Raw genomic sequence first — 21926 nt, forward strand, 5'->3', positions numbered from 1 at the left:
TAATAAAACTTCCTAAGGAGCTGTGCAAGCACTAAGAACGCAGCCCAGCTTGGCTGGCTGGTGGTGAGCAGATAATTATTTTGCAATAGCAGAGCCAGGAGATTTCTTCCAAATATGCAATTATTAAAATTGGGGGTGGGGGGTGTGGAAATAGGACATTAAGATGAAAACCTACCTTGTGTTATCACAGGAAAGAGAGGACTTACTCCAGGGAGAGTTTCTGAAACGTTAATTTTTTTTCATGAGTGGCAAGTAGGTGGTTTTGAGACTCTGAAATCACAGAGAAGAGGCTTCCAACCCTGGGAAGGGGTCTGGAAGAGGTCATCACTGGAAGCGTTGCATTACGCCAGGTCCCTGTGCTTTGTCTTTTCTGCAGGAAGGTGCCCATCCACGATGCCCAGCAGCCCCATGGACCTGCTCCCCAGCAGGCAGCCCCCAGCTGCATCAGTGGTTTTGAAGCCATGTGAAAGCCTCCAGTGAAGTCTCCTCTCCTCTCAGGACCGCAGCGCAGGGAGCCATTGAAAGGTGACCTTGCCAATTCAGGATTATCTGTGCAAAACAACAACCGCAGTTTTAACAACTTTGTAGTCATCCTACCTACATTCCTGCAGGGCTGCCCTGCTGCCTCTGCTTACCTGCAGGCAGGTGATGGCCAAAGGCTGGTGGCAGCCATGGGGGACACAGCGACCCGTCTCCACTGCAGTGATGCAGGAGTCATCTCAGGGATGCAGGGCAGTTGGCTATTACAGAGCTTGGGGCATTAATAAGAAATTGTGAGATGTTCCAGACCACTCTAATCCCTACTAATCTCTAAATTTGCATGATGGCAGCAGTGCTTAAATGGTATTCGAGCTGTTGGCTAATTGTCGTGGACCTGGAATTGCTCCAAGGAAGCAACTGGGAGCCGAGTCTCCCATCCACGATCACAGCTGGCTCACAAAATGCATCCAGTCTCCACTAATGGGTTCAGCCCCATGGGCAGGCGAGGGTGAGCACCCAGGGACATTGGGACAGGAGCAATGGCATGGCCAGGCAAGCCTCTCCTTGGCCTGAACCTTTGGTCTATGCAGAAAATGTGGTAGATGAGTCTCAAGAAGGCACACAATTGCCCCTCACACCTTGGGGAAGGCTCAGCTCTTCCTAAACCCTGACCGCGTACCTCACCTCCCTTTAAAAAACCTTTAAATTCCAGGCAGATAACCTAAATCTCTCTCCCTACAAAGCAAATCCTTTGCTTTTGAACACAGGCAAGAATTAATTGCTTTCCCTGTAATGTTTTCCATATTTGAAGAAAACCAGTAACCCCCTCCTACCTCCTCTCCACCTGCCCAAGCAGTTGCAATTGCAGAGGTCCTGTTCCTGGGCAGGACCAGCTACGGTGCTTCCACTTTTAATCAAAGAGCACCAGCTAGATCCTCGGCGGGCTCCAGAACAGCTCTGGGGCAGGGGCACGCACGGCAGGGGAGGCAGGACCCAGGCAGGTGTTCCCAGGTGTTGGCTAATGATGGAGAGGGTAGTTAAGAGACACAGGCAGGGAGAATCCTGGCTAATTGACTTTGGTTTATGAAGACCTAATTAGCAGCACTGTAGGATGTAGTGGGGAGTTTAACAGATCTCATCAGAGGATCTCAGTGGAGTTAACCCTTCAAGCGCAGGGACTCAGCCTTCTGGGCTAGTAGCCCCAGGTGGAGTGGGATGGGATGTGATGCGATGCGATGGGGTGCCTGCGGGCAGCAATGCCTGGCTCACGCAGAAATGAAGGTACCCACCAGCATCCCACCGCCCCCCCGGGACATGGTCACCTGGACATCCAGGGTGTGCAGAAGGGGGGGGCAAGCCCAGGCCCTAAGCTGCCCCCACAGCATAGGGCCATGGCCACAAATGCCCCAGCAGCACCGGGAGGACAGTTTGCCTTTGTTATGTCTGTGTTATTATTACTAAGATGATGGAATGGAAGGGAAAAAAATCCTGATGGGCAATATTGAGAACTTTACACAAGAAGGATCAAAGGAAAGGACTTTGTTTGACAAATTCTAGGTACCTGACAACTGTGGCATGTGCCTGGGCAGGTCTTGTTCTACCCCAGTGAAGTCCTGGTCCCCCACTGAGGACAGCTCTGCACCTTGGCAAGTGTCCCCATCCCCAAAGCTCCCATGGGGATGTGGTGCCCATGCTGAGAGCATCAGTCCTCCCTGTGCTCCTGCTGGAAGCAGAGTGGCCAGTCAGAGCAAGTTCATGGTGAAGGGAATGTACTAGAGCAGTGGGACCCTGCTCGTGGCACAGCCCCCACGTGCAGCACCGGGACCTCCATGCTCAGACTCTGCAGTGCCATGCAACCAGGCAAAGAGGGTGTATGTTGGACCCAGCACTGGCTGCACAGCACCTCCAGCTCATCACCCCAATGTACCTGTGCTCCACAGCGGTGGTGGTCACCATCGAGTGCTTGCAGCTGCGTCACACCCCAGCCCCTCGGCGCAGGCATGGGGTCGGTGGCTAGCTGGGATGTAAGCCTCAGCAGCAGGACCTGTTGCGCTTCACCTGCCCTCTGCCCACCGCAGTCACCAGGTGATGGAAAGCTTCTACCCGTCAAGCAAACATGACATGATGCATCTTTGCCACCTTTCCAACAACACAAGGGCATGAAAGAGACTGTGTCTTGCAGTGATGAACCCCAGTTGGTTTCCTTCCATTTCATATGCTCCACCCTGCAGGGGGAGGTTTGTGAGGCTCGCTCCAAAAGACTCAGCATCACCTTAGCAGCTAATCACACAGTGCAGAGTGCTGGCAAAGTGCTTGCTCCACTACACAAGGAGTGCAAAATTACCGGTTTGAACAATGATTTTTGAAGAAGAAAGATGAGAGGAATAACAATTCTTCTGGATGAAATACTGTGCTGGCCAGAAGGGTAATTTAGAGTCAGATTTGAGATCAGATGTTTTATCACTGTATCTTCAACTCTTCTTGACTTTCAGCTGCAATTTGATAAATCAGCATAATACCTGGCACAGTAATTGCTGTAGATTTTATTCCTAGTGGGCTTACTTTATTACACTGCAAGTACATTAGAGAGCTTTCTGTTGCTCTGCTGTTATTATTTGTGGGGACAGAAGGTCAAAAATTGCAGAACTTACTAGGTGGGGTTTTGTGCAGGTGATACTAGTGAGCTCGTTTGCAGGTATTTGTGCAGCTGAATGACTTACTGCTCAGCAGTGCTCAGCCTTTCTGACCCAGCACCTCCATGGCTCCTGCCAACATGCCACTTTGCTTTTCTGCGTGTGTTTATGCCCCCATCATGGCTCCAAGGCACCAAAAGGCTGGGAACCCACCAGGGAGTCCGTCCAGGATTTTGTTTAACTTCTCTAGGTAGTACGTTACCTATTTACCATATCTGCCTGAGTGGGATGATGAGATTTCCTAGAGCAAAAAAAGATGCTGTGGGGCTGTGTGCTCTCCTGCCTCCTCCCAGCCAGGATCCTGTGGGAGTCAAGCAGATGCTGCTCCCTATCCCATATCCCCTTGGCACAGAGAGCCTTGGGTCTCAAAGTCCCCAGCCCCTCTCCTAGCCAAGGTCCTCAGGGTCTTCATGCCTCTGCCAGAGCAGACCCCGCATTTCACACCTGCCCTCACCATATCACAACTCAGATCACCATTCCCACAGCTCCTGGACCAGTGGTCCCCCCAGCCCACTCCACTGTCCAGCCACCAGCACCACACCTCTGCCACCATGGCTCTGCAGCGCTTGTAGCCACAATGGATGGGGATGCTTAGACCAGCTTTAGGATGGGGATAGATGAGAAGGTAATGCAAGGAAAGGCCAAGCCCGGGCCATTTGCATCACGGCCTGATGGCGTGGGGGAGGGGGGTGAGAGCACCTGTGTTGCTCTCTGACCCATCCAGCACCGACTGCAAACTCACAGAGAAGGATCACATGGGACAAATACACGCCCTAGTGACATCCTGAACATCTCCCCTGTCACCTGGCTTGTCCCCATCCCTCATCTCCCAGGAGCCTTACCCAGAGATGGGAGCAAGGACCAGGAGATGCTGCAGGGCTGCCCCTCCCCATGGGCTTACTCTTAAGGTCAGCCAGGCTGGGCACCTGACAGCGCTCAGCCATGCACATAGAACGCAATCCCTCGGCCTGTAATCACATTAAAATTTTATCATGAATGAAGCCTCTTGCACTGCAAATCTGTGGGAAAGAGTAACACTTTTACTGTTGTTCAATATGTAATTAATGTACATTTCATTGCCTTCCAGATGAATTTTTGGTCACGGGAGATAGTTATGACTATAAAATGACAGTTACTTTTGATGGGATAAAGACTATAGGTCAGTGTCTTCTGCAAAGCCAAGAGAGGCCGTGAGTGCATGCCTCGTGCTGCCTGCCTCCCCCAGGGCTGGTGCTCACAAAGCGAAGGCAGACGGAGGGTGCAGCTGCCCCGGTCTAGCAGGCAAGGCAGCAGCACCCCACAAATAGAAATCCTGAGGTCTGAAGCAGTTGACAGGATTAGTCCAAAGGAAATGAGCAGAATAAACCCACCTGTTAGAGGCACTGCCAGTCTGGTGACAATTTAGCAGTAGGAAAATAGCCAGACTACATAGATGCACCTACCCTAGAGGGTCTTCTGGAGTTCCGTGTGTCCTCATCCTCTTCTGACACGCATCCACCCCATGGCTGAGCATCCCTGCCCCGTGGTGTGCCACAGGGACACCGTTCAGCCCTGCAGCTGCTCCACAGCTGGGGCTGTTCCACTCCCCAGCCCCTCCTGTGGTTCCTGAAAAAGAGGGAAACAAAAAATTATTTTAACAAATATGTATTAACAATAAACAGCAGAAAATCCACAAGGCTTATCATTCTGCCCTGTTGGCCAGGGACACGGTCACCCTGTTGGCAATTCCCCACTAGATTCCCTCCTGATCACCTGTGGGCTGGTTGTGTCTCACTGTAGTCACGCCTGGGGGATACGGCTCCCTCCATCCCCGAGCCAGACAGGTACTTCAGTTCCATGGGGAACACCGGGACCGCTGGCTGCACCCTGCATCTGGTGGGAGCAAGGGTGAGCGAGGAGGGCTGGCTGGAGGGAGCCACGGGTGCCAGACCCACCTCTGCTCAGCCAGCATCACGGAACGTGGTGGTGCGCTCCACGCAGCGCCGGCAGAGGGAATCTGGTGGCTGGATATCGAAAGTCAGACTGCCTCTCTCCATTCTGTTGGGGCACACATGTAACGTGCAATCATTTCTGTTTCCTGATTAGGCGCTTGTAACTCCCACAATAAAGAGGAGGGCTGGAAGAAGTCCCAGGGATTTGGGATTTCTCCAGGAGACAGAATGGCTTGGGGGAAGTTCGCAGAGAAACAGGATAAAGGCATTTCAGAACATATTGAACCTTTTTTTCTTTTTCTGGAACACACAGACATTTGCTAGATACCGTCTCCGGAAGCACTACACTGCAAGTAGATTTATTGGCTTGGAGCTTAGTTTATACTAATTTTTTTTCTCTAGCAATAACACAAAATATTTCTGTAGTTATGTGGGGAGTTTTTTATAATTAGAGCCTTATTTGACTGCTTTAATTGTCACTGGTCTTTTGGCAGAGGGCTTGAGCAGTACTACCCTTCGGAGGGCTCGCGCTGTCTCCCACTCACCTAGATGACTGGGGGGATGCAAAGACAGAAACGGCCGCAGGCACTGCTGCCGTGTCCCTGCCAGCACTCTGGAAACGGCACATGGAGAGGCCTCTCAGCTTCTAAAATTATCAAAGGAAAAAGGTGGGACAGGACGGACTAAAGGGCCTTTTCCACCTCCAAAACACATCTCCTGGGAGTTTCTCCTATGTCTCAGTCACGAGTGAGGGCTGTGAAGGACCACGGCTTTGCTGCCCTCTCCAGGGAGGACCAGCCTGTAAGGTGCGGCTGAATTCGTAAGGCCCACAGCAAGTCCCACTAATTGCCCCGATGATGGGCAAAATGAGCTTCAGCACACCAGCAGTCCCAGTCCCCAGTGTCACCCAGGTGGGCAGGTCCCAGCTTCCCCACTGGAGCTTCAGCAGCGCTCACAGGGGAGCTGGCCCCTTCCATGGCACCGAGGTCTTGGCTCAAATCAGGTAGAAAAAAAATACATCTTCAAAACCCCTCCAAATTTTGGGGGGTGTTTCTGCCAAAATACTGTGGTCACTCAGGGCTTTTCTCAGTAGTCAGTAATTCCACTGGAAACATTCACAGACCACAGACCAAACGTCAGGTTTGGGGCTCCAAATATCAGGAGAAGAAGTAGCTACATATCTTATTTTGAATAATTGAAAAGCAGTCTAAAGTCATGCTGCAAAACAAATGCACAGTTCCCATTTTACAGATTAGAAAATTTTGATTTCTTAAACCCCCTCAGCAATTCAAGACTCTCAATCAACAGTTTCATGTTTATAGGTGGTGGTGTTTTTTTTCCTTTGACCCCTTCATAACACTGAATGCATTAAAGCAAGAAATGCCCAAGAATTTGTTTATTTTCTTTCCTCTGTACTGAAATGTCTCAACACTTCACTTTTTTCCTTTTCAAGTTGTATTCTTACACGGTTGCAGACATTATTTAAAGCTATAGAGTTAAAAAGACTCAAAAACCTGGAAAGAATGTCTCCTCTTCCCTATAAACATTTGCCCTCCATCCCTTTGTGTTCTTATTTTTGGCACAGAGGGAGGGAAAGAGAGAAATAAGAGAGAGAGAAGGGAGGGTCTGGATACATGAATAATTTCTTCTTTCTCAAAACCCAGAATGAAAAGAAAATGTGAATACAGAATGAGACATAAACTTTAATTTTTTTTCTTTCATCTAGAAGTTTCCCATGAAAAGATAATAACGCACCTCCACTCCATCCTCCTCCTCAGCTCCTCCGACACGCAAATCCTTTCCCCAGCAGGAAGGCAGGGGACTGCAGAGCCCCCCAGGAGAGCAGCCGAAAACCCTTTGGGGTGCCTCTTGCCTTGGATTTGCACAGACATCAGCACCGAGATGTGGGCTCTGCAGGGTGCTCCAGGTAGGGCAGGCACACCAGGAATCAGCCCAGCTCTTTAAGAGTGGAGTGAGCACAAAAGGGTCATTTCTTCCACACTTGGATATTCTCCTGGAGGAAACTGTTGTTTCATTAGAGCGAACTGTGTAACGCTGACTTTCACAGGTGGAAGTAGCCATGTTCTGTTCGACATCAGAGCAGAAAGATGACTTTCTGTAGGACATAACATGGCAGAGACTCAACCCACCTGTGAGCTCAGCTCCTAGACCCCTCCTCGGGCTCAGTTAACAGCAGCCGGCCACTGGTGTTCCTGCGCGGTTTAGCACAGATAAAAGCCGGTGAGGGTCTTGGCTCGTATGAAGTGTAACTGCAGCACTGGTTTTGGCACAGCCTGCAATGTGTGCGCAGGCAGGAGCCATCATCAGGTGCTGTTCAGACTCCACGAGCCTGTCCATCCTTGGGTCAGCTCACACTTACTCCATAATTAGTCCCACTGATTGTTTGGGCTGCTCCCCAAAACCCCAAATTTCATGCCTAAGGATATAATGACCCAGCCTAAGCTCTACAAGCCTCATTCAAAACACACTGCAAGGAACAGATGATCCTCCAGTGCTTTCGGTGCAATTTAGATGAAGTCAGCTTTAAGCTCTAGCACGCTAACCTTTGAGCACCCTGGTTTTTAAACCACCAGCTTTGCACCAAGCCAAACCACCACACGAGTGCCAAGAGCCCCCAGCACCAGTGGGCGCAGACCACAAAATTCACGTTTATTCACATGCTGAGGCAGTAGGTCAACCCAGTGCCTGCCCCTGCAGGGCTGGGGTTCACGGTGGTCCTGGGTCCCTGCACCGAGCACTGCGCAGCCCCGGCTGGTAGTACTGAGAAAGGTGGGGCGCGCATAGCTGAGCTCCTGAAACCCCCCTTTGCATTTCTGCACAACTTTTTAATGAAATCAGTTCATTTGGGGAACAGAAAGTTTGCCTTTGCAACCCGGCAGCTGGGTTGGCACTCCACTCGATTCTGCATCCTCAGGACCTACCATGAAGGGGGTCGGTGTGGCAACAGTACCTCCAGGTAACATTAGGTACCATCAGAGTTAAAAAGGGCTGAGAGGTGTTCATGGACAGCAGCCCTGTAAGTGGAGACTGAGGTGGATGGAGGCATTCCCGCGTCCACACTCCGTGCTGCAGGTGCAGGTGGAGTGCATGGGGGATGGACCGCAGGATACACTCAGGCCCATGTGCTCTCCCAAAATAACATCACCCAGCACCGTTTCTGGAGACGCAGACCTCTCCGACCCTGCACAGCATGGGCTATCAGTTGCAGAAAAGTACAGCAGTACTCCGAGCTCCGCTGAAGCCCTGCTCGGCTTTATCAGGACCTGAGTATTTGCCCTAGGATAACCTCCCAGTATATCAAGAACAAAATCCCATTAAACGCTGCCTGTCTGGGAACTGGCTTGACCTTCCCAGGTGCCTCCATCTCAGAGGTGCAAGGGAACTTCTGGCTGTGACAACCCAACCTGAGCAAAGTTTTTTCCCAAAGCCGATGGTATGGTACGTGTCTGAGGTGCCGGTGCTCAGCTGGCGATTCCTGGACAGTCACAGAAGCCTTCTGTTGGTGCAGCTCTTCACCGTGCTTCCTAATTATAATGTTTTAGGCATGAAATCTGCTCTGGGGTTTCAAGCAGCAGTGAGCATAACCTACTGCCAACATGACTTTGAAGGCACACAGGGCTCAGCGGGGCAGGGCTGGCACCCCACCTCGCAGGCAGCTTTGGGGCACACAGCCCACACCATCACCATATGTTCCATCTCCACAGCTCTTCATTGCTCATGGTCGGGGAGAGGTAGAATTTCAGAGCCCCATCACTGCATGTGTAGAGACCTCAGTGCACCCACCATCACAACAGCACAATTTGTTCTTGTATTTTTCAAGTGTCCTCCTCCTCAAAGGAAAGTTTCTCTGTGGTCCTCTTGACCCTCTCCACCCTGCGTGTAAGGAGCACTCACAGGTGCCTCACAAACTCCTCAGGGTTTTCATAGAGACAAGGACAAAAAACGAGCTAAATGCATCTCCCAGGCTTCGACTATACGTGACTGTCTGCAACCATGTTTTGCACAGAAATGGTTCAGCAGTGCTGCTCGTGCTCTTCTCTCCCAGCGCCCAGAACCACAGGTTATGGTGGCCCAGGCAGCCACCAGGCAGCTACACTCACTTCTGTGCTGGATTTACACCTGGGTGAAAACAAAACTTGGTCCTCTCCTGCAGCAGTCCCAGTCCTGTGGTGGTCCCTGTCCTGCAGTGGCCTTTAGCCTGTGGTGGTCCCACGTTCCTGTCCTGCTGCTGGGGCTGCAGGGAAGCATCGCCACGCGGTGCAGGACAAGGCACACCATGCACCCAGGGCCATGCTCAGCACGCAGCCCACCTGGCGCTGGGGGGCTTAAGCTTGCCCACCTCTCCTGCTTTCCATTCCTTCCTTGCAAGCCTGGTGTTTTATACATCCAACACCAAAGCCACACTGGCATGAGGCTGTCGGGTGCTGCAGCAGAGGACTGACTCAGCCAGCCCCCCTGAAGCTGCTGGGCATGGACACAGTCAGCTGGGGGCTCATTTTTGAGACATGTCGAGGTATAGCAAGATGGGCAGGCCCCAATTTATTCCTTATTCCTTGCTCAGGGAGCAGATTGCACTTGGCCGTCGGGCTCCCCAACCCGCCGGACAGAGGGTGCGATGCGGGACCAGGATCCCACACACCCACACCCAAGCCAGGGGGACCTCGGCTGCCTCAGGGAGGCATCCCTGATTTTTCCTGGGATTTTCCCACCAGCACCAAAGCATCAGATTGAACCTGCCTGGAGGTGTCTCCCCTGCCTGCTGTGTTGGTGCCAGCAACCTCTGTGTTCTCATCCAGCAGCGCTGCTCTGCTGCTGCTCTTGCTCACTTTAGCACCCTTAGTCCAGAATCCCCAAGGCAGAGCAGGACCTGGGTGCTACATGGAGCATCCCTCCTCCCAGCCTTGCTACCCCAGCACGGGGGATCCAGCTCCTCTCCCCCAGCAAACACAGAGCCGGGGTGGTGACAGCCTAACAACAGCAGCAGGGGAGGAGAAAAGCCATTCAGAAACTTTTAAAAAAGCTCTTTTGCTAAAATAGCTACTGGTGAGCACCCAGCGGGAGCTCCCAGGGGCAGAGAAGCCCCATGCCACAAGCCTTGGGCTGCCAGGTCCGGCTGCTGGGGCTGCGGGAGAAGGGGCGAGGGACGTGAAAACCCTAAAGGCTGAAAGTTGGGGCTCAGCCAGGCGCTGCCATTTGGGGGTTCCCACCCCAGCCCCCAGCCCCAGTTATGCAAGCGGCAGGACGGAGGTTTCCGGTGGTATTTGCAGGGGCTGGTGGAGCCCCCAAAGTGCAGAGGTCCACCTCCCCCCGCAGACCTTTCCACTTGCCGTTTGAAGGCTTTTGCTTCTCAGTTTATTATCTTGCGGTTTGAAACAATACAGGAAGGATGTAGGTGTTTGCAAGAAGAAAAAGAGGAGGGGGAGGGGAGGAGGGCTCACCAGCCACTGCCGGGCTTCTCAGAGGGTGTCACTTGCTGGAAACTGCTCTCCCACACGCATTATTAAAGGTGATGAAATTAATTTGGGGGAGAACAGAGCAGAAAAGGGTCAAGTTCCCACCAGAGCTGGACCAGGAGAGGCAAAGATGCTCTATGAGTACCCTCAGCCATGGGTGATAAGCATCCTCCACAGCAGCCCAGGCTGATTCCTCTTATAAATGAAGAGGAAGCTGCTGATGGGGATGAACTGGAAATGCAGCAGAGAGAGGGTGAAACTGAAGACTTAAACTAGCTGGGAGCAGGATGAGGTGTAGACAGCCCCCAGCCAACAACCCAAGGACTGTCGGTGGCCCAGCAGCATGCAGAGAGCTTGGGCAAGGTGCTGCCCCGAGCCTGGCTGCCGTGGGTCAGCCCCCAACACTCGATGGCCAAAGGGATGGAGCTTGCTAGGGCAGCCTACACAGGTCCCAGGGAATTACATCTGCCACACACTGTCTGCTCAGGAGGAACAGGCAGAGGGGAGCACTGCATCTCACCTGGTAATGGGAACATTGCAGGAACAGCAGTGAACGGGTCTCAGTCGGGAATGCTCTGGTCGAACCCCATATTTCCACTATGTGGTAGTGTTCAGACATTTCTCCTAAAGCAGAATAAATTCAAATATTTGTGTAAAATTCTCCACATTGTATATAGCAATCCCCCTTAACAAGAAACCCCACTAGACCAGCATTACTTTGAAAACTTCACTTTGGAAAAATATTGAATTGCTTTCTGGAAAGGTATCCTCATCTTGCAAAGTATTTTATTGCATCAGTATTACATTACTGAAGTTGGTCTTACAGCAAGGCAGCAACAAATGATCAGACTGGTTTAGGTTTTTTTCTTTCCCAAGAAAAACCCCTCCAGGCTGCACAGACTGCTGCAGCTGACACCCAAAGTGCCAGGCACCCCAGCAGGTGACCACCCACCTCCCGAAGCCTGGGACCCGATGCAGTTTCGCCCGCAGGGTTTTGTCTCAGATCCACAGCAGGACCGCAGCACCGCAGCGGGGCTGTGGGGGCACGACGGTGCCTCAGTCCAGCCACACAGCCCCCAAAACCACACGGCAGCTGGGCTCTGCCTCAGGGTCCCAGGGCGCTGATGCCCAGGCGCCCAGTGTGACCCCATCCCTGCAGGAGGGACCCCGGCACTGGGAAGGGAGCTAGCAGCAGTTCAGGGTGGGATTTGAAAGGTATATCGCTGCTTCTGTGACAGGAAAGCTGTTCTCTTGAGCAGCGTTATCTCATCTATTTTGCAAATACAAATGTGATAGAAATCTGCAAAATAAGGAATATGCATTAACTTCTGAAAAGTTTTGACTACATATCATTATCTGTAATTTCACTGCTTTGATTTGCATATTCATAAAAGAAACACAGCACGGATGTGTCAAAGGCTTTCAGATGAACACGAACAAAACCAGCAGACTTGCAAGCTCAGTTCTGAAGTAATTGCCAAGACGCCTTCACTTTCCCTGATGTTAGTATAATATTTTGTCCCTGAGCTTGCAAAGCACTTCTTAGGTCCTGCTCGGGTCAGATCAGCTCCCAGGGCATGAGCAAGCACCTTGGCTGGGTGATGGGCCTTTACGGGCAGGAAAAGCAACACGGTTGGATAATACACACAGTCCACAAGCACTAGCAAGGCAGCTTGGTGTGTTTCCAGCCTGGCTGCTGCTATTTGGGTTATCCCAGCTCCAGCAGCACTGAGCATTCACCAACAAGTGAGGTGACATGATAGGAGATGCTGGGAGGTTGGGCTGCACCCCAACGAGCTTTAGGTGCTCAGCTTCTACGTGCCCTGTCCCACCTCTATCATTGGGAACTTTCATAGGTCTTGTGCAGCCCTTATTTTTCAGCTGTGCATCACAAACAGGCAAGGCTGAGGCTGCCATCCCTACAGGCAGCCAGGGAGGTGGCAGCATCTTCAGCACAGCTGATAGCAAGGTGATAAAAAGTGTGAGTAACTTGGCTTTTAACTTATTTCCATGCTTTTAAGCTGCTGAGTAGGTGAAGCAACCGCTGTTACACCGAGCCGCTCTTTGTGCTGTTACTCTCAGTATCACAGTGATGTTATTCCAGCACTTTTGGGACACTTGTGATTCATATCTGAGCCTCTCCATCTTTGTAACACACCCGTACCAAGCGCTTTCCTTCCTTTTCCCTTTACAGAGGAAGAGCTCATCAGAGAGAGGGTCCCATGCTTTTGCCCACTCTCTGGGGAGAAGTAGCACCCCACCACGTTTGGGTGTCCCTGGGCTCTGTGGGTGCCAGGATCCCCCCCAACCTCTTGCACCCAGCTCTGGCAGCACCCTCCAGTGCAAAGCTTATCAAGATGCTTGGAGAAATGCCAGTTGCTGTTGGAGGAAAGCAAGTGTGGCAGCAGGAAAAGGGGAAAATGTTATTTTTCAATTTCCGTCTGACATTTTTCAGGCAGGGAGCAGCAGGGTTTTTTAACAACAGAGAGCAAAGCAGAGCTGACAGGCTCAAATATAGTCCAGTCTTCACTGTTGCTTTGGGTGGAGTGTGAATTTTTGGTTACAAAAATAAGAGGGTTTGGTTTTGAAAGCTTAACCCTTCACCCCCACAACTACCAGAAAGTTAACCATTTTGGAAAAACTTCACAGAAGCCATTGGGGTTTGGCTGAAGGCACTCTCTTGCCGAAAAGGCGCCTGCACTGTTTGCTGGCTGTTGGACATGCCATGCCGGATCCTCCCCACATCGTTCCCATGCTCATGGCCGTGCCTCCTGCTCCTCTCAGATGTGAGCCAAGGGGAAATCTGAGTTTCTTGGGGGATTTTGAGACCACCACTGAACACAGCCAAGCTCAGGCTTTTCTGTGCATGGCCAGCGTCGATCCCAGCCAGCGCCTGACCCCAGGGCCAGGCATCCACGCACCAGCACCACCATGGCACCTCTGCAGCCACGCTCTGCCGGAGCAGCCTTCTGCTCTGGGTACATCAACAATTGTGCTTAATTGTTACAAGTGGGGGGGTTTCTGTCACCTAACAGCTTTTTATTATAGGACATAAATAAATTTGCCTCTTTAGAGAGCAAATGTAAACTCAATAAGCAAAGACACATTACCAGGTGACTACACCATGGGCTTGCTGTATTACTGGAGCTGGGCTGGGAGCAGGTGTGGGAGGGAGCTGGTGCATGGGGCAAGTTTACAGTGGAACAGCTGGTTCTCCTCAGAAACATCCCCAAAATATCCCACAGGCACCTGAGACTGGAGGTAAGTGAACATGAGAGGGAAGGGGAGAATGGTCAGCTCAGGCTATCAGAATGAGGCATAGCCAGCCCTGCTTTTCTTACCCCACAGAGCAAGAGGAACAGTTTGGACTGGAAGGATTTCATAATCCTTTCTCTCCTGAAGGAGAACCTGCAGGAGTCCATGCCATTTCAGACCCCAGCCCAGGGGAGGGTTTGGATGATGGTTATGGGGTGCCCAGCTGCATGGAGGACAGGAGTTACATTTTGTAAGACAACTTCTAAGATTTTGAACTGGAGCAAGAGAGAAACAGAAAATCCCCAAAAGGGTAGATTCCAGACAGACATGTTTGTGGTGGACCAGTTTTACTACGAGGTTGACTTCTTAACTATTAGCAACAGAGAATTTACAAAACCTCTTTTTTTTAAGGCCACTCAAGATGAGAAAGGGAGATATTTATTTCTGCAATTGCTGATTAGTGATATGCTGATATTGCCACTTATTCCTTTCTGAAGGGAAACAGCAGGAGATCTCCCCGTCTTCCATCTCTGTACCTGCCAGCTCATCCCCTCCAGCCCTGGGCCATGCCACAGGGGACACAGGGCAGCACCACCAGCCAAAAGCTCCCTGTAACCTGTCACCCTGTCCCCTCCTGACACAGAGAGGGGATGTGCTCAAATGGCTGAGGCACCGTTTGCCGTTTTCTTTTCCAGCCTTTACAGTCTTTTGCCTCCTTTGTTGCTGGATGGGGACGGAGACAAGGGAAATGCCCACCTCACTGCTGCCTTGTGAGGACACTGGAAAAGAACATTTACAACCACCCTCCTTGGAGGAGACCCCTGGCTGGGCTTCCTCAAGCACCCAGCCACAGCTGGTGTTTGCAGCCACGGCCATGCAGCTCTCCACTGGGAACCCTGGGTGATGAGCAGTCTCCAGGGAAACATCCAGATCTGCAAGTCTCCCTTCCCACAGGGAAAGCCAGGTCACACCAGCACTCCTCTCCATCTGTTATCCCTTTTCCAGCCATCCTGTTGGACCTCTGTCCTACTCAATGGGACAGGCTGCTGAGATCATCTTTCCCCACACCCCTGGTTTTGTCCCCCTTTTCCCATGTTCATTCCTCCCTGATCCACCTTGACATTTTCACCTCCTTTGGCCTTTCCCCTAAACATCCTGGACAAATCCCAGGGTCTCTTATTCAGTCCCAAACTCCCACCCCAACACACTCCACAAGAAGCGCCCTTCACCCCCTCCTTACTTGGCACAGGCCCCTGGTGAGCAGCTCGTCACTGAGACCCCATCGTGGTAGGGACAGTGGCCTACTTGCCACCCCTAGTAGCCCAAGAGGACAAGGCTGGCCAGGTGCCACATCCAGCATTACCCCCCTGAGTCTAGTCACTGCATCTATTTTAGCCATTAGCCTGTTTTCCTTGCAAATAATCACACCTCATTTGGGGCCAAAATTTCAAAGAAAGTAACTCAAATCAAATCTTTTGTTAAATTGAATCACTTCTTTCAAATTAAAGGATGGTGTTTTCATTTAACTTTTCAGCAGCAGAGAAAAAAGCACATTCAAAATCTTTTTGAAACCAAGGAAGTTCATATTAAAAAAAAAAAAAAGCAAACTGACCAGAATTATCTCATTCTTTTTGGAGTTACTTTTGTCATTTCACATTAAAAGCTCCACAGTGCTGACAGTCACAAACATTTTAAAACCACCAAATTCCTATCCTGGAGCACTATGCCCAGATCTACTTTGATGTGACATTGTGGTGTCATGACAGTGGTGGAGCTGCTGCATGGGTGGGACCTGCCCTTAACCCAGGGCACCAGGGGCTGGAAAGTGGCATCACCTGAACACCAGCCCCCTCCCCATGGACACACCTTCAAGGACTGTCAAGTCATAGGTAAGGACTTTATGTGTATCTCCATCCACCCCTGCAAGCCATGGGCTTGGACAGCCAGTGCTCCTCACTCCTGCCTGAAACCAGTATGAATGCGTGTACTTTTCAACTATTTCTGCTGGTCTTTGTGTTCTCTGAAGCTGCTCAAGCCAGACACACCTCCACTATTCCTGGCCAGGGCTGCAGTTTCTGCAGCAGAAGGAACTGGTCCAGCTGGCAGTCGGAACAATCAAAATTGTCATTTTAAAAATAATATTCTATTTATTCGCTTCTCTGTGTAACTCAGATGGGAGTTAAATTGATTTTTTTTTTCATACTGCCTTCATTTAATGTACACAGCTAAATCACTTTCTCTGCATCACTGGAAGAAACCTATGAAAATCAGTTAAATAAACACATCTGTGCTCAGAGCCCTGGAAATGCAGAGTGGTTGTCTCACTGGGGAAACCAGAGCGGTTCACAGAGTCCAGAAAAAGACCTCCCATCTACATGGAGGCTGCAGAATATCACGCCTAGAGGAAGCCATGTAGATCAGGGCCTCAAGTTGAGGCATGAACTGGGTGCAAGCCAAGGACATTATAGCAACTTGCAGAGTCTGGTCTTCTGCTTCAGATGGTGCTTGGTGCCCAGAGCCCAAGGCGCAGGAAGCACAGTGCCAACACGGCCACCCACCTGGCATCAGCACGGCTGAACAGATTACAGAGCATCCTACACGGCCTTCCCCGCCCTGTCTTTCAAGCCACCAGAGACTGTGTCACAACTGCCATTGCCCTTGCCATCAGCATCACCCCATGGTCCTTCTGCTGAGCTCTTCTGGGGTTGGACAGGGAGTTGGTGACAGATCCAACCACCAGCTGGGTGGCCAGGAGTGCCAACACAGTTCCATTTGTCTCTGCAGAAACAAGGGGATAGGAAACAGGTGCCACTGGGCAGGGGTGTGGACTTGGAAGAGGCTGGGATTTCCCCAAAATGACCCTTTTGGTAAAAGATTTCCCCCGAAGGATCCAAACTGCACGGAAAGCTCTGCTGGGAGCAAGACTGAAAGCCCAGGCCACACCTGGGCTGCAGGAAGGCTGCAGCAGCCACACCGTGTACCTTCAGCATCTCACTGACATGGTCTGAGAGCTCCCCAAAGACACGTCCTTTCCTTCCCTGGTACCATCAATCCTTGCAGGAACAGGGCTCCTGGCTTTGTATCCAGGCTCTGCTGGTGTGACACACCACCATCCAGGATCCTAGTCCACCACAAGCCAGAGGCAGAAAGCATCTTAGATAAATTTAGTAGATCCTGGGGAAAACAGTCCTGGAGTAGCCAGGCAGGATGGGAGCCTGTGGGTGCCTGCACTGCTCCTGGCTCACCAGCCAGCCCCATACAGGCACCAGAGGAGAGGCTGGTGCTGGCACCTTTACCTCACCCTACCTGCACTTCAGCCCTTGCCTCCACACCCATGTGTCACCACCAAGTGACCCAGTCTGACTGTACTTCTGCTAGCAGTGCAGCCCTTGACATCCCCAGGTGGCCAGCAGGAGCAAGTCTCCAAAAGGGAACCTGGAGCATCAGCATATGAACAGGTAACATCAAAGCTTCAAGCCCCCACATCTCTGTGAGAGAGCAGCAAAAGCAGGAGCAAGATGAGCAGAGCAGACCCTGAGACAGCAGCCAGATCCAAACAAGAGTCCATCTCACAGGGCAACATCATGGTGGTGAAGCAGGTTAAGGTCAGTCCTGGGAGTCCACCCTCAGGTCAGCTTTAAGACTAGGCTCATCAAGCAGCACTCCCACCCCCAAGAAAGAGCTTACAACTGGAGACCAGCTGCTGAGCTTAAATACAGCTCCTGGGCCCAGGGATGTGGGTGGAGGCTCCAGGTGAGGCTGGCCAGGGTCATTAAGGCTTATTAGTGCCCTCAGAGCTCTGACAACCATCTTGTGGGACAGCTCCCATTCCCCTGGGGAACTGAAAGTTTCAGCCAAAGGTTTATGGACTTCTCTGCCTCAAGAAACATGATGACACTCTCCCAGGTCTCCCAACCTCATGCTCACTGTGCAAAGCAGACGTAGCTGGGGCAGTAGCTCTGCATCCCAGGAGCAGGCATCTCCTGTGGGTGGTGGGGAGGAAGGAAGGAGAAGGGTGATCTGGGTGGCTGTGGTGACAACATAGCCTGAAAGAAGGCACAGCAGCTCCGGCTCCAGGGATGGGGCTGCCCAGGGACCGTGCAACCCCTGGGGGAGCTGGGAGCGCAGGAGTGGGAACCTCCCTGAGGCAGAAACCTCCCCTGGATTTGCCCACCAGGATCTCCAGGAGTCACGCACACAATGGCAGATGTTTGGAAGGGAGTTTGGAAGAACAAAACTCTGGGGCCTGTTTTCTGTGCTGACTATAAATGTGTGCTGGATGAAGAACACGCTCCCAGAGGTATGTACTTAATGGATCTCAAGAAGCCACCATCTCTTTGCTGGTGGTTTATAAAGAAGCTCAACTATTCAACCATTGGAAAAACATGAACAGAGACTTAATAAAAGCATATTTCCAATATACAAAAAATTAATGAATTTGTATGGTATCCTGCCTACAAGATGCATTAATTTAGATAGACAGCACTCAAGGCTTTAAGAACTGGTACTACAGAAGGTGGACAGCATGAAAGCAAAGGGAATAAACAGAGGAGAGATGTCTAAGTGCCCATGACATTTGTTCAAATACTTTATTTCAATCAGCTTAAAAGGGAAACATAAAGCTAAGGTTGCTCCTAGGAAAGGGAATGAAATTGAAAACCAAGTAATGCACTGAGAGCAATTCAAAGGGAGCTGAGAGGCAGCCGTCTGCTGCAGAGAGGGGGTGAGCAGCCCCACCGCAGACAGCCTTTTGCTCTTCTGATGATATTTTTGTTTCCAAATACCATCTCGCATTGTCTTGTCTGTGGAAGAGAAGCCACTCCAAAAAACCAATGCCTGAACAACACTGAGAGGGTTTCATCTGCACAGACTGAGTCATTTCACTTTTATTTTGCCAAATGTTTGGGGTGGGGGTCCGGATCAGACAGAGGAACCTGCCCTTCAGGAGAGCATCCAGTGTTCAAAGCTCATGTTCAATTTGGTTTAGAAACAGCAAGAACAGTTGCGGGGCAGGGGGGGGGAGCAAAATATATGTTTTTTTCATACCCTCACCAAAATATCATCTCAGAAAAGGTGTAAAATTCCACTTCAGTGCTCAAAATGTCCTTTCAAATTCTCCAGCACCTTTCAGGCGAGCCAGGAACGCACCAAGGGGTCGACTGGCGTGCAAAGTCCTGCCCGGGTGCCCCCAGTCCCAGGCAATCCCAGCTGGTGCCACGCTCCAGCAAGGCTGGAGGAAAGCTGCTCCCGCGTCCGTCACCACCCCACCATGCCCCGCAGCGCGGATGCTGGGCTGCCCCCGTGCCTCCACCGCATCTAAGAGCAGCACCAAGGGGGCTGTTAAGGTGGAAAAGAGGATTTGGGGCAAAGTGATACTTACGGCTTGGCTTCCAAGGAAAGTTGTGGTATTTTTTGTTTGAAGAACAGACAACCAGCAAGCTGAAGAAGGAAAGCTGTTTATGAACACCTTCACTACAGTAGACTGTGGGGGGAAAAAAACATTTTTTCAGCAGTACAATTTACTTCTACTAACAGAAGAAACTATTGATTTATCACTATTTTATATTTGTTTTCTTCTTTTTTACATTCATTAGTTCACAGCGTTTCTTTTATCTGTGAGCTGTCTCTGATAGCATTCAATACATTTAGCATTTCTATAAATATGTAAATATAAGATCTGTATGTGTAAACACACACGCATAAATAAAATGGTAATGATGTTTATATCTATATTTGTGTATATATAAAAGCTAAATTATCTCTAATTTATCAACGTCCTTTATATCTCCTATATGCATTACGTTCCTAAATACATATAGTCTTCAAATTTATGTGAAAATGGCACCTATGAGGAATACAGATAAAAGACTGGAAAGCGTTCCTGGTGGATAAGTAACCCCTATTTCCTTAATTTCTTTTTATGTGTTCCCCACAGCAAGCAGTGGAAGATGCATAAAAAAGTCTGTGCACAATTATTTAACCTCCTTGTTTAGCCATTTTCCGTGTGGTTTGTATCAGAGATACCTGAGCTGATACCAAGCGGGGCGAGCGATTCTCCCAGGGGTTCCTCTGCTGCTGGTGCGTTGGTCCTGATCCAGAGCCAAGCTTGGAATTAGGGGCACGGAAAATAATGTTGCGCCAAACAACATAAAGGCTGAGGGAAAGGAAAACGTCCCAGGGAGACCTGGAGCCGAGTTTTCCTTGAACACCAGGCAAACGGGAGGCTTGTATCTCCCAGCTACGGGCAGGGAGCTGGGGGCTCCTGGGGTGCACGTCACCCCCCGCTGGCCCCGAGCCAGCTGCAGCATCCCGAGGACCTTTCCCCACGCACACGGTCACCCCCGGTTACTGCTGGACCTTCCCCGCCGGGAAAGCGAGGCAGAGGAGAAAGTTCTCCACCCTCCGTCAGAACGCCGAGGTTGCCCCATGCACCCCAGGACCCCGACTGTCCCCCCAAGGGTGATGCCTTCGGGATCTCGGCTGCCACCCGCACCCCTTGCCCGTCTCCTGGGAGGCTTGTGCTGGGGCAAGGGGGAACACCCCCCCCCCCGCAGGCTGGCCGGGACCCGGGGGGGCGGGCAGCACGCGCAAAGGGAGCTCGAGGGGCCGAAGGGAGCCCAGCGGGCACAGGACCCCCTGGGAGGGGGCTGCCCCCTCCGCCCGGCCGCGAGCGGTGCCCCCGACCCCCCGGTACACGCCTCGGGCAGCCCCGGCCCGGCGCTGCCCCCCGGGCCCGGCCCCGCCCGCCGGCCGCGGGATGCGGCGGGAGCGCGTGATGCCGGCGCGCCGCGAGCTCCCCCTGCAGCGCCCGGGGAAAGCAGCCGCCGGCGGAGCCCTGCCCGGCCCTGCCTGTCCCTGCCCGGCCCTGCCTGTCCCTGCCCGGCCCTGCCTTCTTCTGCCCGGCCCTGCCTGTCCCTGCCCGGCCCTGCCTGGCCCTGCCCGGCCCTGCCTTCTTCTGCCTGTCCCTGCCCGGCCCTGCCTGGCCCTGCCCGGCCCTGCCTGTCCCTGCCCGTCCCTGCCTTCTTCTGCCTGGCCCTGCCCGGCCCTGCCTTCTTCTGCCTGGCCCTGCCCGGCCCTGCCTGTCCCTGCCCGGCCCTGCCTTCTTCTGCCTGGCCCTGCCCGGCCCTGCCCGGCCCTGCCTGTCTCTGCCTGCGCCTGCCTGTCCCTGCCTGTCCCTGCCCGTCCCTGCCTGCCCCTGCCTTCTCCCTGCCCGACCCTGCCTTCTCCCTGCCCAGCCCTGCCTTCTCCTGCCTGTCCCTGCCCATCCCTGCCTTCTCCTGCCTGTATCTGCCCGTCCCTGCCTTCTTCTGCCTGTCCCTGCCCATCCCTGCCTTCTTCTGCCCGTCCCTGCCTGTCCCTGCCTGTCCCTGCCCATCCCTGCCTGTACCTGCCCATGCCTGCCCATCCCTGCCTGTCCCTGCCTGCCCCCCGAGCCCCTGTCTGTCCCTGCCTGCCCCTGCCTGCATCTGCCTGTGCCTGCCTGCACCTGCCCATCCCTGTCCGTCCCTGCCTGTCTCTGCCTGCGCCTGCCTGTCCCTGCCTGCCCCTGCCTGTGCCCTCTCATCCCTGCCTGTCCCTGCCTGTGCCTGCCCGTCCCTGCCCATCCCTGCCTGTCCCTGCCTGTGCCTGCCCGCCCTTGCCTGCCTCTGCCTGTCCCTGCCCACCCCTGCCTTCTCCTGCCTGACCCTGCCTTCTCCTGCCTGACCCTGCCTGGACCTGCATTCTCCTGCCTGCCCCTGCCTTCTCCTGCCCGTCCCTGCCTGCCCCTGCCTTCTCCTGCCTGTCCCTGCCTGCCCCTGCCTTCTCCTGCCTGTCCCTGCCTGTCCCTGCCTGCCCCTGCCTGCTCCTGCCTGTCCCTGCCTGCCCCTGCCTCCTCCTGACTGCTTCTGCCTGTCCCTGCCTGCTCCTGCGGAGCCCTGCCTGCCCCTGCCTGCTCCTGCCTGTCCCTGCCTGCCCCTGCCTGCCCCTGCCTGTCCTTGCCTACTCCTGCCTGTCCTTGCCTGGGCCTGCCTGCTCCTGCCTGCACCCCACCAGCCTCTGCGAGAAATAAAGTGAAACCAAACTCATCTGCTTTGTGCCAAGCAATGCCCCCG

At 52.6% G+C, this 21926-nt stretch overlaps 2 long non-coding RNA genes across 6 annotated transcripts; both read right to left on the bottom strand.

Moving 5' to 3' along the window:
• Positions 1 to 1466: 1466 nt before the first annotated feature.
• On the bottom strand, positions 1467 to 9908 carry LOC129785136 (uncharacterized). Of its 5 annotated transcripts, none has more exons than XR_008748754.1 (4): positions 6860 to 9907; positions 5650 to 5750; positions 4926 to 5210; positions 1467 to 4778 (listed from the first exon to the last, which is right to left on the bottom strand). It is a non-coding gene; the product is annotated as an uncharacterized LOC129785136 (long non-coding RNA). The 5 variants fall into 5 exon arrangements; XR_008748752.1 differs by having other exon boundaries at positions 1467 to 4141; positions 4616 to 4778; positions 5650 to 9902; XR_008748755.1 differs by having other exon boundaries at positions 5108 to 5210; positions 5650 to 9908.
• A 5621-nt stretch (positions 9909 to 15529) lies between these two features.
• On the bottom strand, positions 15530 to 20675 carry LOC129785169 (uncharacterized). The gene is made up of 3 exons (XR_008748794.1): positions 19858 to 20675; positions 19214 to 19315; positions 15530 to 16611 (listed from the first exon to the last, which is right to left on the bottom strand). It is a non-coding gene; the product is annotated as an uncharacterized LOC129785169 (long non-coding RNA).
• Positions 20676 to 21926: the final 1251 nt, after the last annotated feature.

Source organism: Falco peregrinus, chromosome 9 (assembly GCF_023634155.1).
Source record: "Falco peregrinus isolate bFalPer1 chromosome 9, bFalPer1.pri, whole genome shotgun sequence".
Lineage (NCBI taxonomy): Eukaryota > Metazoa > Chordata > Aves > Falconiformes > Falconidae > Falco > Falco peregrinus.